This window comes from Lepidothrix coronata, unplaced genomic scaffold (assembly GCF_001604755.1).
Source record: "Lepidothrix coronata isolate B3197 unplaced genomic scaffold, Lepidothrix_coronata-1.0 Scaffold29, whole genome shotgun sequence".
Taxonomy (NCBI): Eukaryota; Metazoa; Chordata; class Aves; order Passeriformes; family Pipridae; genus Lepidothrix; species Lepidothrix coronata.
This window is the reverse complement of record NW_016690209.1, coordinates 480,692-495,875: the sequence shown is the minus strand read 5'-3', so window position 1 is coordinate 495,875 and position 15,184 is coordinate 480,692. Positions and strand designations below refer to the sequence as shown.

General features: G+C 43.0%; 1 protein-coding gene across 5 annotated transcripts in view; it reads right to left on the bottom strand.

Moving 5' to 3' along the window:
• LOC108495283 (calcium-activated potassium channel subunit beta-2) overlaps positions 1–15,184 on the bottom strand; it is a 142,714-nt gene that overhangs the window by 85,852 nt on the left and 41,678 nt on the right. Inside the window, exon 1 of one of the 5 annotated variants that reach the window (XM_017810836.1) lies at positions 11,333–11,899. The exons of 3 other annotated variants lie outside the window; for them this stretch is intronic. The gene's annotated coding sequence lies outside the window, so the exon portion shown is untranslated. Of the gene's footprint in view, positions 1–11,332; positions 11,900–15,184 lie in introns of those variants that run through there. One more of the 5 variants, XM_017810842.1, reaches the window with a different exon arrangement.

Here is a 15,184-nt window from a genome sequence, read left to right as displayed (position 1 = left end):
TATGAAACCTCATGAATGAAAATGTCATTCTTCTGTATTTATGCTATTATGCATACTGCAATTTACTGGCAGGCAACAAGCTCTTTGAAAGAAAAACTGATGGTCCAGTTACTGTGATGCTGTAAATACACAACCCAGAAAAAAAACTGCCAGAGAGAAAGAGCTAGAAAATGGTGTGGTCTCTAATTACCCTTCCACGTTTCATTTCTCTGGCCAGATCACTTTGCTCTCCTTCTCTCCACCTCAGGGCATTAGTCATCGCCCATCCAACTACAGAGAGCTGCAAAATCATCATTCAGTACCTGTGATACAGCAGTTCATTTGCAGCTGTTCCTGTCCCAATCTTTCATTCCTCTCAGCTGCTCACAGCAAAGAGTTCAGAAATATGCCTACAGGAAAGTGAAGCAGCCAGAGAGAACGTGTGTGTGTGTGTGTGTGTGTGTGTGTGTGTGTGTGTTGAGTTGCTGGGGTCTGTGCAGCCCTCCCTGTGCGAGGCACCCCATGAGCTCACGGCCCCAGCACACTCTTGGGCTGCCTCTTGCGTGCATGTGCAACCTCTAAATGCATTTAATTGATCTTTATGGCTACATGTTTGCTTTCCACCTGGCACAGCATGAGGCTTTAATCAGCTACCATGTCACACACATCAATAATAAATATGTCAATTAACTAAAACTGTGCTCATACGTTCAGTAACTCCGCTATGTTTCGTGTCGCGCATGAAGGTACACCAGTGCTGCTGTATGGTCTCACGAACTGAACACACAGGTTCAGACCTCATGCTGGGGAAGTGCTCCTGTGCCTGCAGCAGCTAATGATGTGTTTCATCACAAAAAATAAAGACTTTTGATATTAGGTGACACTTAAAAACGGATTTAAGCAACTATTTACAACTGTGAAATCCCTTAACATAAAATCACTTGCCCACATCTCGCCTGCTTGGTGACCTGTAGGAAACAAGTGTTAGTTGTTTTGTAGGCTGGAAATGAAAGACCAGTGCCCCTCTTCTCAGTTCTCTGTTTCCCAAGGAAGTCTGAAGGCACTCTTGATGCCGAGCTGCTTTGAAAAATCTAGCCCTTAATTCTGGCAACTCTTTGAAGATAAAGTGTTGTTATTGTTGGTGTTTCCAGCTTCCAGCAGATCTCAAATTTGTGATATTGTATTTCTGTCTCCCACCAGCCAGAATAAGGCAGGGCACAGCCACCTTGTATAAATAGAAGAAAGTGAAGTGACTTTGTCAGACCTCTGATGAAATACTTGTTTGTGTTTGATTTTGTATCAACTTTGAGATGAGAATTGGGCTGGGTTTTGTTCATCTTTAGCTGACAAACGGGACTAAAACCCTCTTTATGCTCAGTCTCTGGCTATTGTTGGCACTGTCCTGTATAATCCCTTCTGTTGGATTATCAAACTCCATCAAAAAAGTAATCAGAGTTTTTTCCCCTCCACCACTGAGGAATGCTTTTCATATTCTAATCCTTTTAGGGTGAGGTGATTTAACAGCTAATATTTCAAGACAGAATCTATTATGAAAGCAAAATTAAGCAACATTTATTCTCTGATTTCCTTTATAAACTCCAACATATCTTGGCACACTTTGCTTTTTTAGATCTCTGACATATGCATAAAAGATGAAAGTTATCACTGTAAAAAATGTTAAAATCATTAAAGATGCTGTCACAGGTGACTATGATATTTATTCATGCACATCTGGGGGCTTGTAAGGCTTATGGTGTAGTTCAATAGAAATTACAGAGAGGGAGGTTTTTTTAGTATTAACGGTTGTTAAATGTGTCAAAGCTGATGAAGTCAGAAAAGGTTTACAAAGACAAATGTACAAGAAGCATGACAGCTGGTGAAATTCATTGATGAATTCTAGTAAGATGGATTGGAAAGAATCACCTCAACTTCTTATGTGTCGGTGGATTTTAAATTAATTATATTTTAACTGCTTTGGAGGCAGACCTGAGAACAAATTTGTGGAGTCCAATGTAAGTGGCTGTTCAATAAATGAAAGAGGCATGGAAAAGTAATCATCATTTTGGCTGTGTACAGGATGAAAAAGAAATCAAACACTGAAAATATTATTACAGAGCCACTAACATAAATCAATGGCATGCTCTATCCTCAGAATCTTTTTTCATTTCTGGTCATCCTATCTCATCAGGTCTTTAATGGATATAAAAAGAGTGCAGAGATTGACAGAGAAAATGATTAGAGACGTGTAGAGATTTTTGTAAGAGGGGAGGCAATGGACTGGAACTGCTTAGAAAAAGCTTTGGCTCCACTGGGAGACTTGAACAGCTCAGCAGGGCCAAGGCAGGTTGTAGGTGCTGAATGTGGTCCCTTTACCACCTTACTCACCTCCTCCTCAGGGCCCCTAAACTCCATAAGCAAGTTGGGATTTTAATTGGAGGCCCCAGAGGCTCAAGGCTGTGGAGCTGAGCTGTTGCTCCAGCTGTGGGTCACAGTCTGCTTTGGGACGGGCTGGCCGACCACAGCCCAGCCTGGAGCTCTTCCTGAGGCTGGTGGTCATGGAAACAGTCAAAATGGACCAAAACACTATTGAAAGGGCACAGTTCTCTGAAATACAAATTGAAGGTCTCACCATTGAGATCTGGCTCTGTCCCGTGTATCCCTTGGTGGAGGTGGGATTTCAAGCCTTTCCTATCAGGTACTTTCCCAGGTCCCACTGTTGGGGGGGGTCCAATGCCATGTACCAGCTGGCTCCAGGGATTTTAATTCCCTGTCCTCTCCAGTGCCAACTGCTAAAATGAATCTGCTGGAACTTCTGTACTCTGCTAAAATATTTGCCATGCGATACACATGAATTGCTTAATAGGATTTAAAAAAAAAAACACAGAAATTTCTGCAGGTAAAGAGACCATCTATCAGATTTATTGAGCAAGCTACATATTTTCAAGGATCTGTTATCTCATGCTTTAAGGTATAAGTCAAACATGCAGCTACAGCAGATTCAGGCAATGGTTCCTTTCTTGGGGATTGCTCTGCAGTTTGTGCTATTCCTGGGAGGACGCTGGTGGGATCCCCAGACATGATGCAACTGGGAGTTCCCAGGGGCAGACTTCGCATGGCATTTCAGCAAGGGCTGAAATGACCTGTCTCCCCTTCCATTGCATTCGTGATGGGCTCAGACCCCCACTGACACGGGGGGTTCTGGCACTTTTCTACCTTTCTCCTCGTAAAATGGAAGAGAGAAAAGAAACAGAATTTCTGAGATGTAAATAATGTTTAACAAGTGGGCCTTGGAGTTGAAAAGGAACTCCTACACTTATGCTATAATCATTTTGGTGGTTGATTTAGAGCCAAATCCTGCTGGCCTGACAGAAGCAATTAGCCTGATTACTGCCGGAGGGATACTCACACAATTAAGGTGAGCAGTGTTTGCTCTTTATTCTAGAAACCACTTGTCTGTGTAAAAGTAGTTGACATAGTGTGGTGGTGCTGAGGCAGTACCATGATGGGCTCTGAGAGAAACCTTCAAACCTGGGCAAAATCTGATATCTTTCAAAGAAGAGGGATGGACAGACGGACCCTGCTCTGAGGCGAAAGCTAAAACCTGACAGTGAGAGACGTCTCCTGGTGTGTTTGCTCTGTGCCACTGTTGTTGCTTCTCCAAAGGAGGGAACTGGCTAATTAGATCTACAATTGCCATTTATCAAAAAGAGCATCTGAAGTCTCCACTGATATTTTCCCCCTCCCCTTTCTCAGTGCTATTTCTAAGGCACCTATCAATGTGGTACATGAGTACCATCTGGATACCTGGCTAGTGACCAGCAGGCTGTGATATGTGAGGCTTTTAAATAGAGTCAGGAGAACAGAGAGTAGAAGGAGTAGACAAACAGTATGTTTTAATGGAAGATGAAGAGGGTATAAAATGAATTGAGAAGCAAAAAGGGACAGTGAAATTCCTTTGTTCAAGATTTCCTGCTCAAAGAAGAAATGGAGTATGTGAAATCTTCTAGGAACCTCCCTAGGAATATTTATGTTGCCCGGGAACTGTTCTTGCAGATGAGCAGGGCTGCTGCATTGACTCTGTGGATAAATACTCACCACAGGAACACCTCTCCTCTGCAGAGGAAACTTCTTCCTGCCCTGCCAGGAGAACCTCTGCACCTTATGCTGGATGCCAGCATTTATCTGCATTCACAGCACAGATGTGCTGGAGTTTTGTTAAGGGCAGGCACAACTTTGAGGTCAAGAGTTCTGAATTCCTTAACCCTCACCCTGAATTCAAGGAAATTTAGAGGTTTTATTTTATTCCTAAAGAATCAAATACATTTTACAACATGGGAATTTGCCTTTTGCTGGACCCGAAGAGTTTATGAATAGCCTAGTCCAAGGTTTTAGTGTGAAGCCACTTGTGTTGTCTTGCTGCTGATGAATTCACTCATATCAATAGAGTTTACTTTTTGTGTTAGCACTGTCCCCCAGGTGGGTGTCTGTGTGTGCACAAAATAATGTCTCAGTCTGGCAGAATATCCTCTCTAAGAAAACTTCTGTTGTCAATTACTGAGAATTTTCCCTGAACTCTGATGATTCTGGAGCAGAGTTTGGACTTCTGGTGTTATGACAGAATTTTGCAGGTTCACTGATAGCTTTTGACAGTTCAGGTCCCAGCAGGGAAAGACTCTTCACTTGAAATCAATCAACTTTATCACACAGGAAAAAAGAAAAAGGAAACCCACCTGAAACTCAAACCTAGTTTAACAAGAGATTCTCTCTGACTGAGCAGCTGCTGCAGATATCTACATGACAAACATATTCATGTAGGGAACCATCAAAAGGCGGGTGCACCTAACAAAGACATCTTGTTCACACTTAATGCACCAGATAAATTGTTTTTAAATGCAGTTATTTTGTGAGTTCTTAGTGAATAAGCGCATCTACATATGCATTTCTGAAGAGATTTTTAATTAATTGCTTTCAGTCATTTTCTTTTTATAAAATTAGAACAATGATAGAATAGACTGGCTGTGGAGTTTGGTCGAGGAAAGATTATACTAATCCACTTGAAATATGACTAAAACAGAAAGCAAGGAGAGATAAAAGCAATTTTTTTTTCAAAGCTTGTTTACCTGTGACAAAATCCTCCCAAATCATCTACACACAAAATACCCAATCGTCTTAATTAAACTCAAGCAAAAAAGATTTTGCTGTGGACTTCTTGGGATATTTTATAACCAGAGGGTGTGTCCCATGCTGCTTTTAGCAAGAGGGGGGGAATACGTGTTTCATGCAACTATTAATTAGGAAAGCAGCAGAGCTTTCAAAGAGCAGTGTGGCACCAAGATCAACTTGTTATATGGAAGCAAATAAAGAAGGGGAATTTGTCAGAAGGTTTTGGTATACCTGGGGCACAATTAACAGGGGTTTTCAAAAGTCAGAGCACTTTTCATTTGCATATTCTCCAGTTAATAAAAGGCTATTATTACAAATGAACTTCCTTTGTTCCCTGCTTGGGTTATTGCACCCTATGACTTGAAGTACATATGCTTTGTTGGAGGAATTGCAAGGTGTCCTAGTTGAACTGATGTTTTCCACTCAGGCTTTCTTTCCAAAACTCTTATTTCCCAGATCAGTAAACTTTGCCAAATCACAACATTCCTCCATACACCTGCTCTACAAGGAGCTGTTTTTCACAACCGAATCAATTCTTTCCCTATTGCCACAACAGCAGCTCTGGAATTCCGTGTATAAGCCTAAAAACAACTCGTCAATAACCAGATGGTCCCTGACGATCAAAAACCAATGAATGCAGACAAATTGTTGTCCTTTTTTGTCCTTCAGTTCTTTTATAACTCCTGGGCTCTGCAACACGTTGCTGTGGTCAACATGTGGTTGTGTGAGGCCTGTTTCTGCAGCAGTCTCACCAGGTCATTAAGACAGAGCAATTTAGGGGTGTTCAGCTGTGCCAGGACTGTGACTGCTCCTTGCTCCCCACACCTTGCACCTGGCTATGCTCTTCTCCTGCTTTTCTTGCTTCAGGTCTGGTGGTTGTTGACTCCCAGCTGGACTCCCTCAGGAGTCAAAACCAAAGCACAGTTTTCAGGAGGTTTCATGAGCTGAACTGTCTCTTTGGAGGTCCAGGAGACCCTGGGAAGGTGCATGAGAAGGTGACTGGATGAGAATGGGAAGGCAGTGGGAGAATAAGGGGCAGTGCCAGCCCTGGGGAAGCTGCAAGCTGCCAGGGCAGCCTGGCTGATCAGTTCCCTGGGCTGTCCCCCCCAAAATCTCCATATGCTCCTAACAAGTCAGAGAGTGAGTGTATTTGGCAGTAGCCCTGAGGAACACGCCCTCTCCTGTGAATGGAGAGGGACACATGTCTCCAGAAGGATTTAATATTCCTTTATTTCCTCTGACTTTGATTTAACCATGGGTTGTGATGCTTTAAGTAGCAGATATTAATTAGAAGTGGTAGGGAGTCCCAACGGGACCATACTCCAGGTCTTCTCACCATTTCTACTTTGACTTATTTCAAGTTACTGCTCTGAAACATTATTTATTCACTCAGGTGCCTGATGTTTATAAGGCCTATTTAAAACTGCAAATAACAAATGGTTGTCAGTAAGGAGTGCCACTCTGCTGAGGCGGAAAATAGCTTGTCCATGAGTAAAACACAGCCAAGTATATTGAATGTTTCCTGCAACACTTCTTCAAGGCAGGCAGTGTTATTTTGTCCCCTCTTTGGTACCACACCTAAGCAGGCACACAAGGACAGTACTATGTGGAGGGCTCCCACCGGAATGGCAACCTTGGATAGATGAACCACTTTGGGCTTAAAAGCAGAAACTTCAGTCCCAGTCTGAGCTCTGCTCCTCTAAAAGAGAAGTGGGGAAGTGGGACAAATGCTCTTTTGGCTCCTCTGGTCTTCAAAACCCTTCTGTTAGTGGTTGATTTAGGACATGCAGAGTGGGAGGAACACTGAATTCAGGCAAAATTGCTGGGTACCTGGGACTGGCTGGGGCATCCCATTTAGCACCAGCAGAGATGGAGGTTAGCTATGGGTAACAGGACAGCTTTATAATTAAAAAAGAAAAGGTATCTGAAGAACTCATATGAGTTTTAGCAGTATCTAAAGGGAGTTTCAAGTTGAGATTTCATTCCAGACTACATTGAGTCAATTTTTGTCGTAGCAAAGATCCTCTGTATTTGCTCTGGTTTTAGTTCCTCTAATTCTCCTCATTCTCTTACTCTCCCCAGGCAGTATTAATGTGGTGTTACATGTGCCCTGATAGAATGTGAACGCACGTGTGTTGCCCACAGTGACTCTCACTGTGTGACTCACACACAGCACTTGCAATTGAGGCCCATTTCTATTTTTAGAATAAATAAGGATATCTAGGATCACTGGACTTTAAATTCATTGAGAAGCTAAAAAATGTCCATCTAACGGGGGCATAACTGTTGGTTAGGTCTGTGCAGTCACAGCAACCCTGTTGATTCAGCACACACCAGACTTTCTATATAAAGTATTTAGACAGTAGAGCTCACTCAGTGGGAGACCTGAGGTTTCCTCCTATATGGCATAAGTACAGTGCAAAAATAATTCAAAACGCAAATGTATTCATGTTTTATAACCTTCTGTCCCTCATTTGTTTCTAAGTCAAAAGAGCTTGGTGTTTTGACAGCTGAATTTTTTTTGTGCCCATGAGAAAAACCCGTTTGACAGGAATTCTTCGCCCTACTAGTTTTCGCTTAATTTAAAACATGCATCAGATTAGTTACATAGCTAGTTTTCTTCTTGTCTGTTATTTTTACAACTCTTCCATAACTCTGTGGCACGTCATCAGACCCCTGCAGGACAAAAGCTAAACCACAGCATCCCCTTGCTTGGTTGGACTTGTGGTGAACACTCATGTAGTGCCTACACAGGGATGGACTGGGAGCAACAGGCTGAGTCTGATAAAACCATAAACCTTGAAGTTAATGACCCATTGCACTAGATTCATTGTTAAAAATTATACTTGTGTGTTATGTGTTCCTGCTGTGTCCATCCATATGTACCTGCTCTACATGCTGCTGATCCCCCTTTGCCAGTGGCCATCCTTGTTTTTCCCCTCTTTCAGTGTTTTCTCTCCTGTATCACTGTTGATTCTCTCTTGCTGCCCTCCCTGTTGGCTGTTTTCATGTCACACGATGTGCAAGACGGGCACAACAGGAGAGGTCACAATGTGGAAAATTTAGAAGTTTCCATTATGGTGTTTTTCCCTTCTAAATTGGCTGCACAAACAGTTTCCACAGGCACTGTGGACTTACACAGGAGAGTTGTGGAGGCTATGGGGACATGGCAAATACTGTGAGAGAATGGCCCATGCAGTGCTTGATGGATGATGCCGACTATTCATTTTAGCAGAGCTGCAGGAATTCAAACACTTTTCATGAATATTCATAAGAAATTGAAAGCTGTTTAACCTGGCTCTCACATCTGTCTGGTGGGAGCACTTCAGTGCTTATGTGTTGCTCCTATGACTACTTGCAAGACATGAATTTTAAACCTGACTGCTCAGAGAGTGATGGAAATCCAGTATGAAACGGTATACTTGGTTGTGAAATTTGCAATTTGCTTTCTGCCAGTTAGCTATACAAATCAGCTAATCAAGGAACACCATAGGACTGAACCAAGCAATGCAGTATGAATTTGCAAACATTTGCCATTCCCAAAAGATCTGTAAGCAAAGAGTTATTTGCTGAAGAAAGCCCCAAATAATATAAGATAAATAAATTAGAAAATTGCATGACCTCCACAGACAATTCATAAGCAGAAAGGGCAAGTGAGATTCATGGCCAAAAGTACTCATTGAGCTTCTGAAGAATACAGGGAAATCGTTCCTCAGCACAGTGAATCAATCTGATGTAGTTTGCTTCACTATCTGCTGTACATTGATGGAATGATGAGAGATTTGGAGTCACTTCTGACAGGCCCTCAGACAAATGGGTATTTGCTGCTGGCAGAAGTTTTTGAAAGTGGCAAATTTGTCTGGGATAGTTTTGAAAGCAGATTTAGTTTTAGATCATGGGATTTGTGTTATGTCTTATTTTACAGTTGAAAATGCCTGAAATATTAACCTCCTTCTGCATTTTGCCTTATCTGGAGCTCTGTGTTCAGCCTCATTCCTTGAGCACCACAGTCTGTATTTTTTTTGCATCATTATCACACTATCCCGCCTCTTATCTACAAGGCAGGGCTATTCCCCTTCCCCTGTCACAAAGAGGTTGGGGGATTTGCCCAAGTCCCCCTGAGAAGTCTGTGGCTGGGCAGAGGTTGAACACAATCTCCCACCTGCTCATGGTTTTATACTTTCAGACCCTTCCCTCAGAGAGGCATTGAAGTAAAACAAAGTAAAACTGTCCAAGCCTCTGGACAAATGTGAATTGAAGAAAAACCATGTACTTGATTTTCACATGCCTTGCTCATTTCTGACACAGATTTAATATCTTTGCATAATGTCTCTTTGATTCATACTGCAAACCTCTAGAACAATTTCTTTGGAAGAAAGTTTTCATTGTTATCATTATGTACTCAGTAGTGTATGTAACACAGGTTAAAATGATTTCCCCCAAAATTTGCAATGCAAAGTAATGCACTTGAGTGAAAAGTTGTTGCTAGGATCAAAAGGAGAATATTTATGTTTCTTAAAAGCAATTCTTACCATTCCTGATCCAATATTGCTTCTCTTTGGCACAATCTGTATTTACTTAGGCTGAATGCATTTAGCACTTTTGTTGTTGTCATCAGTGTATTGTTATTAAATGAATTATATCATGACCTATTTACAATGCAGTATAGTACACTGAAGTTCTCCTTAAAGGGAACATTAGTTAGGATGAGTAAATTCAAATTACTTGGTAAGTCCCTGCTCTATAGGAATTCTTTTTTTTTAATGAAGATTTAATGAAAACAATCAGTCTAGCAGAATTCTAGAAGTTGTGAGCTTTTGACAGCAGTATTGTAAAGTATGCTTAATGACACTCACATTAAAGTAGACTTAAAATGGCATCATATACTTAATTTTAAAATTTAGCACAGCAAGTGACACCGTGCCTCTTACTGCAAGATATGACTATCAGCTTCTTTAAGTGCATTTTTAATAGCTCCTGTGAGGAGCATTTCTGCAAGCAGAACATTTTATTGTTGCTAAATACCACTCACTCTGAAGTCTCACTGTTGTTTAAAATGAAATTTTAATGAACAAGTCGAAACAATTCATCAACACAGGGAACATCACACTCAGATCAAACACACCAAATGATAAGAACTGTGCATATGCATGGAAATAATATTTTCATTCATTAATTTCCTGCTGCTCATCCTGGCGAGGGTCAGAGGCACTGACAAAAACACAAACTCACAGCCCAGCACTGCCCAGCACCCCGTGCAGACCTCACTGCCCTGTTTGGCCACACAGACCCGAATCTTTGATGTTCAGACATTTCCTTGTCTAGTGATGCTAAACAGGCGCATCATAAAAAAGTACATGAGGCTTCTAACTTTGCGTGGCACCTCTTGGACTTCTGGCTCGGGAGAAACAAGCTTTTTCAAGAGGAAGCTTTCCTCTTATACTACTGCGTGTTCATTCAGCCCTTGCTCACAACCCTTTCAGCATCCAACTAAAGGTCCTGCACATCCTTCCCCACGGCGGGGGGGTTGGCAGGGGGCTGGCAGTGACACAGGAGGAAACCATCCCTTTTTCTGTCTGAAACTACAATTCTTGTCCAGCAAAACAATGACAACAGTGCAGAGAAATCTTTGATTATGCAAAATGGATGGACACATCACGCCTTTTTTTTTTTTTGCAATAGGTTATAACCTCACCCGGAAAATTCCTCCCACCCCCAACCTTGGTTGTTTTCCCCCTTTCAAATGACATCGGTGACACTCCAGGCACATTTTACACATTAATAGCATGTCTCCCTCATCTTACAGACTCCATAGCTTTCCTCTTCCCCTTTTATTTTAGGGCAGCTTCCCCCTCTCCCTTCTCCCGTCTCAGGAAGAGCCCCGCTGGCTCGCTAGAAAATGAGTAAAGTGTTTTCTGCATGACCTCTATGTATTTTACTCCGTGGGAAGAGCAACGTGGAATGCACAGTCAGCAGGGAGTGAGATTTGAGCCAGTTTGTCCTCGAGGCATTTCTGCCATAAAACACAGAACTATCCACAGTATTTCCAACCTCGGCTCTCCCCCCACCCCACCGACCCCTCCTCGCCGCTGCCGGCTGCACCTGGCTGCGCTCGGAAAGCCGCGGAGCAAAGCACAAACAACGGGCACCGAACAGCAACAGCTCCCTTTGTTTCCCATGCAAATCCTACCTCCGATAGTTGTCACATCTTCCTCCGAGGCGAAGCCTAATTATTATTAAACAGAGATCCAGCGGAATCCTCCGAACTGCCACCAGTTGTTAAGTGCTGTCATCGTTTCCTCCTGGTGCTTAAACCTTTTTTGACCATTAATGTCACAACCCCTGCTAACTCATCGCTTGGTACTCCCTGCTCAAAATGTCTGAAATAGTTTGGAAGGACAATAGGAATGACAGGCACACTAGACAGCCATGCTTGAAACTAGTTTTCCCCAGCTGACTTAAGGCTGTTTCGTAGTGCTTTTAAGGCATGCACTCCGTAGGGTTTGCTAACCTAGGCTAGACATGCCATTCCTGCTTTTATTCAGAGCTGTAATGGGATGGCTGCTGGCGATGCAGCGATAGGTCTAACCCCATTCATCCCTCCGTAGTTTTTAAACCTTCCTGGGAGAGTAAATAGCTTCAGTCATCCTTAAACTTACTGAGGCTACTGTTTCTGCAGAGCAGGGTTTCACACATTGTTTTGAAACTAAAGAGAAAATCACTCCCGGGAACGGAAGGTGCCGTAGCTCTCCTGACTGATGCGAATGGCAAGACGAACAGGCAGCATCCGCCCCCGCCGCAAGCTGAGGCTGGCGCAGGAGTTGGTGGAAGTAGTGATTGAAAGCTGAAAGTTCTTAAAACTCTATAAAGGCAGATGTGACACAAAGAGAACGAGGGGGATGTATGGACCGTGCTGTCCTTTGTATGTACAGAGCCACAGATGTACACTACTCTTCCCAGAAGGCAAAATACTGTTTGCAGATGGCAGGGTCTTGCAATCTAAATTTCTTATATAGTAAGCAGCACCTTGGATAATGATGGGCAGAAGAAACGAGACCGATGTACAGTATTTGAAGTGTCTATGAAGTGGGGAAGAGAAGGGGCGAGACGATGCTACAGGACCCTGCTGTTTTCAGTAAAATTATGCATATCTCCAGATCCCAGGTCAGAGAGATTAGTGCTCTGCTGAGATTTTGGAGACTTTTTCTTCTTGGTTGTCAGCTAATAACCAGCCCAGGTCAAGATGCATCAGGGCTTGTTAACATCTGCTGTCAGTTCGGTGTTGCTGATCTCAGTGTGGTCCCTAGTGGACAAAAGTAAGAGCCACCAGCACAGATGTGTCTCTGCCAGCAGAATGGCACACATGGGCTGAAGAGGGGCAACCTGGTGCCAAGGCAGGGTGGGATACAGCAAGAGGGGAATTAGTACTTTTGCTGCTTGTTCAGCACCTGCCTAATTTTTTGGTACTACCCAGTTCATAACCCTTGGCTCAAAATCAAAATACCACTCATAAAGACATCTCTGAAATGAATGATGTTTCGAGATATTAAGGAGTAAAGCAAATCACAGTGAAAACCCAGCTATGGCTCCCTAACACTCTAGGAATGGAAAGGTTAAGATAGCAATAGTGGCAGATTTGCATCAGATTTTTGAATAGTTGGGACCTGAGGGCACTGAGGGCTAGTTAGGGTGTGACCTTTCTCCTTGGAGAAGCTCTGGTTCAGATTTGTGTTGGTCCTTTGCACTGGTGGCTGTTACAGACTTTGTGAAAGCTGCCCTTGCATGAGGGGAGGCTGCAAGAATGTCCTGAACCAGCTGGTATGTTCTACCTGATTCTCAGGGGGAGAAGTAGCCAACTTAAACCCCTCTTTTTTTCCGTGTCCCATCCTGCCACCGACACACCAGGTGTCCCCACTACCCCCCAAACAGCATATGTGTGTGCCCAGCAGGGGCGACAGGTCTCTCCTTCTGCCTTGCTCTTCATTGAAACTGTGAGTTAAAGCAAGCTTGTTGATGGTGCAAGTCAGCCATAGCTGCTGGTGGGGACATTAGGGGTACCACAAGCGTGACATTTGCCCATGAACCAACGCTGCTCCTACCAGAGCTGCCTTTGCACTCTCTGCTTCCCCTGCCCGTACTTACCATTTCACCCACTGTACTTACACAGTCAGTGTGTTGGGAGGGAGGGCTTAGGGCTCCAGTTTTGTTTCTCAGTTTACAGTGGGGTATTATGAGCACCTTAAGCTTCTCCCAGAACTGGTGAGAGCAAAGGGGATTTTGAATTTTGTGGGCATGAAATCTCAGGGTGGGCAATTACATGCTGACTGCTAGAGTGGCTGCCAGAACAATACCTGCTTTCTGAATAATTTAAGGAATTTTTTCACTGTCACCTGTCTTGCATCTTTTGTGTGCACTACATTCATGTTAAGGTAGAAAAAGAAAACGGAAAAAAAAGAAAAGTTCTTCTTGTCCTGAGCAATATACTTCTTTCTCACTGTGCTCTTGATTTGTAAGTGGGATGACACAACAGTTCAAGAGACATTTGATTCCTGTTGGGGATACCCAGGTCTAAGAGTCCTGACTTTGCTGATGATCTTTTGAGATCATCAGCACTGAACTGGACACAAGCGTGTTCCATGACAGGTTAAAGCAGGTGATCATTGCCACCTATGCTCACAGTTCCTCAATTATGTGTGCTGAATATAAGGAGATTCATAAAAAATGGATGACTATCCCAGCTCCCCCTTCCCTTAGGGACCTCTCTGCCACAGTGATCTCAAAGACTTAGATTCTTTGCAGTAAGTTTAAGTCACTCACAACTGGTGGCCAACAGGTGATAACTGTCAGTGAGAGCTGCGTAGTTGAACATTGGTGGAGATGTTCTTGTATTGAATGATAATTGAAGGAGGGGTAAACTGTTCAAGGTGTGAGGTGTAGGCTAACAGGGAGTGACCAGAAAGATCTTGCAGGGGCTAGTTAGTTAGACATGTCTCAGTCTTAGGGAGATATTCCATGGTACTCCCCCTTTCCTCAGGGTCTTTCTAATCAGTGAGCAGTAACAGCAGCTGCCATCAGTAATGGGACTCATGTACTGTGGCCCTAATGCTGTTGCATTTTTCCAGCACACCAATCTGCTGCTTGCTGGCAAGAAGTTACACAAAGTGATGGAGCTGTGATCTGATCGGGTATGGCAATTTTCTGTCTTTCTGGACTGTATGGATGTTAGGGAAGTAGAATTGCCCAGGGAAACAGAGGGCTCACATGTGCTTTCACTCTACCCTCCATCAGGAAAATCCTATTGACTTCTGTAGGAGAGGAGATTGCTGCTCAACTGTGCAGTAGTGGACCCTCTTTGAGAAAACCCATTGCTTGAAGAAGAGTTACAACAATTTAAAATGGTTCTATTTGTTTCTGACCAGTATTTGCTTAGGAGAAGGCCAAGGAGGATGAAGGACAGGAGGAATTCAGGAGATTTGTAGTTTGCATGCTGACTGTAAGCCAAACAAAATAATAAACAGAGCAATAGTGCATAATTTCATTATGAGTCATCCTAATTATAACATGAATTTGATAGACATGTAACTAGAAAGTGTAACTATCAGTTACAAATACACATTTCTAATTGCAAAGGGAAGTGCACGATATAATTAAAGCTGCAGGTTGCACATACAATAACCTTTTCTTCTACCATGGTCACAAATTCTCTAGGAACAGTATGAATATATTTTGAAGCTGCATACCTATCAGACAGCATTTCTTCTACCCACTTGCTGAGTCTTTTTGAAACAGCAGCAGGTAGTCTCACTAATCCATAGATGCTTGGTGTGAATCGCACATTAAAGAATTGCAGGAATGATCTGTTGATGGCTCTTCCACGCTGGGTCTCTGTAGAGTGTCAGTGTTCAGTGACACTCTACAGTGTTAGCCTGGTAGAGCTACAAATGTGATGTGCAGGGCAGGTGACACGTTGTGTTCAGTATATATAATCACAGTGTAAGTGAAAATCAGTCTAACGAGAAAAAGGATCCTTCAAAAGGGCCCA